The following is a 3,363-nucleotide window of genomic DNA, read 5'->3' as shown; positions in this document are numbered from 1 at the left end:
TGAAGTTGAATGGTTCTATGAGGACATTCAAGACCTTCTAGAACCAACATTCAAAAAATGTCCTTTTCATTATAGGGGATTGGAATGCAAAAGTAGGAACTCAAGAGATACCTGGCTGCTGCTGCTAAGTCGCTTCAGTCATGTCCGACTCTCTGTGACCCCATAGACGGCAGCCCAACAGGCTCCCCCACCCCTGGGATTCTCCAGGCAAGAACACTGGAGTGGGTGGCCATTTCCTTCTCCAATGCATGAAAGTGAAAAGTGAAAGTGAAGTCACTCAGCCGTGTCCAACTCTTAGCAACCCCATGGACTGTAGCCTACCAGGCTCCTCCATCCATGGGATTTTCCAGGCAAGAGTACTGGAGTGGGGTGCCATTGCCTTCTCCGAGAGATACCTGGAGTAACAGGCAAATTTGGCCTTGGAGTACAGAATGAAGCAGGGCAAAGGCTAACAGAATTTTTCCAAGAGAACACACTTGTCATAGCAAACACACTCTTCCAAAAACACAAGAAAAGACTCTACATATGGACATCACCAGATGGTCAATACCGAAATCAGATTGATTATATTCTTTGCAGTCAAAATGGAGAAACTCTATACAGTCAGCAAAAACAAGACCAGGAGCTAGCTGTGGCTCAGATCATGAACTCTTTATTGACAAATTCAGACTTAAATTGAAGAAAGTAGGGAAAAACACTAGACCATTCAGGTATGACCTAATCAAATCCCTTATGATTATACAGTGGAAGTGACAAATAGATTCAAGGAATTAGTTCTGATAGACAGAATGCCTGAAGAACTATGGACTAGGTTCGTGACATTATACAGGAGGCAGTGATCAAGACCACCCACAAGAAAAAGAAATGCAAAAAGGCAAAATGATTGTCTGACGAGGCCTTACAAATAGCTAAGAAAAGAAGAGAAGCAAAGGAGAAAAGGAAGGATACATCCATTTGAATGCAGAGTTCCAAAGAATAGAAGGAGAGATAAGAAAGCCTTCTTCAGTGATAAACGGAAAGAAATAGAGGAAATCCATAGAATGGGAAAGACTAGATATGTCTTCATAAAATTAGAGATACCAAGGGAATATATCATTCAAAGATGGGCACAATAAAGAACAGAAATGGTATGGACCTAACAGAAACAGAAGATATTAAGAAGTGGCAAGAATACACAGAAGAAGTATACAAGAAAGATATTCATGACTCAGATCACCACGATGGTGTGATCACTCACCTAGAGCCAGATATCCTGGAATGTGAAGTCAAGTGGGCCTATGAGCAAAGCTAGTGGACATGATGATATTCCAGTTGAGCTATTTCAAATCCTAAAAGATGATGTTGTGAAAGTGCTGCACTCAATATACCAGCAAATTTGGAAAACTCAACAGTGGCCACAGGACTGGAAAAGGTCAGTTTTCATAGAAAGGCAATGCCATCGGTGTTCAAACTACTGTAAAACTGCAGTCATCTTATACACTAGCAAAGTAATGCTCAAAGTTCTCCAAGCCAGGTTTCAACAGTACATGAACTGAGAACTTCCAGATGTTCAAGCTGGATTTAGAAATGTCAGAGGAACTGGATATATAATTGTCAACATCCATTGGATCATTGAAAAACCAAGAGAGTTCCAGAAAAACATCTACTTCTGCTTTATTGGCTACACCAAACCTTTTGACTGTATGGATCACAACATATTGTGGAAAATTCTTCAAGAGATGGGAATACCAGACCACCTTACCTGCCTTCTGATTATCTGTATGCAGGTCAAAAACAACAGTTAAAACTGGACATGGAACAACAGACTGGTCCTAAATCAGGAAAGAAATATGTCAAGGCTGTATATTGTCACCCTGCTTATTTAACTTATAGGAAGAGTACATCATGCAACATGTGTGGCTCAATGAATCACAAGCTGGAATCAAGATTCCTGGGAGAAATATCAATAACTCAGATATGCAGACACCTCAGATATGTCAGAAAGTGAGAGAAACTAAAGAGCCTCTTGATGAAAGTAAAAGAGGAGAGTGAAAAAGTTGGCTTAAAACTCAATACTCAGAAAACTAATGATCATGGCATCTGGTCCCTTCACTTCATGGCAAATAAATGGGGAAACAGTGGAAACAGTGACAGACTTTAAATTTGGGGTATCCAAAATCACCGCAGATGGTGACTGCAGCAATGAAATTAAAAGACGCTTGCTCCTTGGAAGAAAAGTTATGACCAACCTAGACAGCATATTAAAAATTAGAGACATTACTTTGCTGATAAAAGTCCATCTAGTCAAAGCTGTGGTTTTTCCAGTAGTCATGTATGGATGTGAGAGTTGGACTATACAGAAAGCTGAGTGCTGAAGAACTGATGCTTTCAAACTGTGGTATTGGAGAAGACTCTTGAGAGTCCCTCGGACTGCAAGGATATTCAACCAGTCAATCATAAAGGAAACTGATCCTGAATATTCTTTGGAAGAACTGATGCTGAAGCTGAAACTCCAATATTTTGGCCACCTGATGTGAAGAACAGACTCTATGGAAAATACCCTGATTCTGGAAAAAACTGAAGGCAGGAGGAGAAGGGGACAACAGAGGATGATATGGACAGGAGTTTGAGTAAGCTCCGGGAGTTGGTGATGGACAGGGAAGCCTGGTGTGCTGCAGTCTGTGTGGTCACAAAGAGTCAGACACTACTGAACAACTGAATTGAACAGCTTCAGCATCAGTCTTTCCAATGAGTATTCAGAGTTGATTTACCTTAAGATTTACTGGTTTGACCTCCTTGCTGTCCAAGAGACTTTCAGGAGTCTTCTTCAGCACCACAATTCCAAGGCATCAATTCTTTGGTGCTCTGCCTTCTTTACAGTCCAGCTGTCACAATCATACATGACCATGGAGAAGACCATTGTCTTGACCCTTCGGATCTTTGTTGTCAGAAAAATGTCTCTGCTTTTAAACACACTGTCTAGGTTTGTCATAGCTTTCCTGCCAAAAAGCAAACATCTTCTGTTTTCATGGCTGCAGTCATCATCTGCAGTGATATTAGAGCCCAAGAAGAGGAAATCTGTCACTAATTCTTCCTTTCCCTTCTCTATTTGCCATGACGTAATGGGGCCAGATGCCAAGATCTTTGTTTTTTTAAATATTTAGCTTTAAGCTCACTCTTTCACTCTCCTACTTCACCCTTATCAAGAGGCTCCTTAGTTCCTCTTCACTCTCTGCCACTAGGGTGGTATCATCTGCATATCTGAGGTTGTTGATTCTTCTCCTCTGTAAATTAATCACTTGGTGATTCAAGGGATTAAATCTGGTAGCTAGAGTACCTGAAGAATTATGGATGGAAGTCTGTAATATCGTGTAGGAGGCAGTA

This window comes from Bubalus kerabau, chromosome 2 (genome assembly GCF_029407905.1).
Source record: "Bubalus kerabau isolate K-KA32 ecotype Philippines breed swamp buffalo chromosome 2, PCC_UOA_SB_1v2, whole genome shotgun sequence".
Classification (NCBI taxonomy): Eukaryota; Metazoa; Chordata; class Mammalia; order Artiodactyla; family Bovidae; genus Bubalus; species Bubalus kerabau.
Note: the sequence above shows the minus strand (reverse complement) of the source record.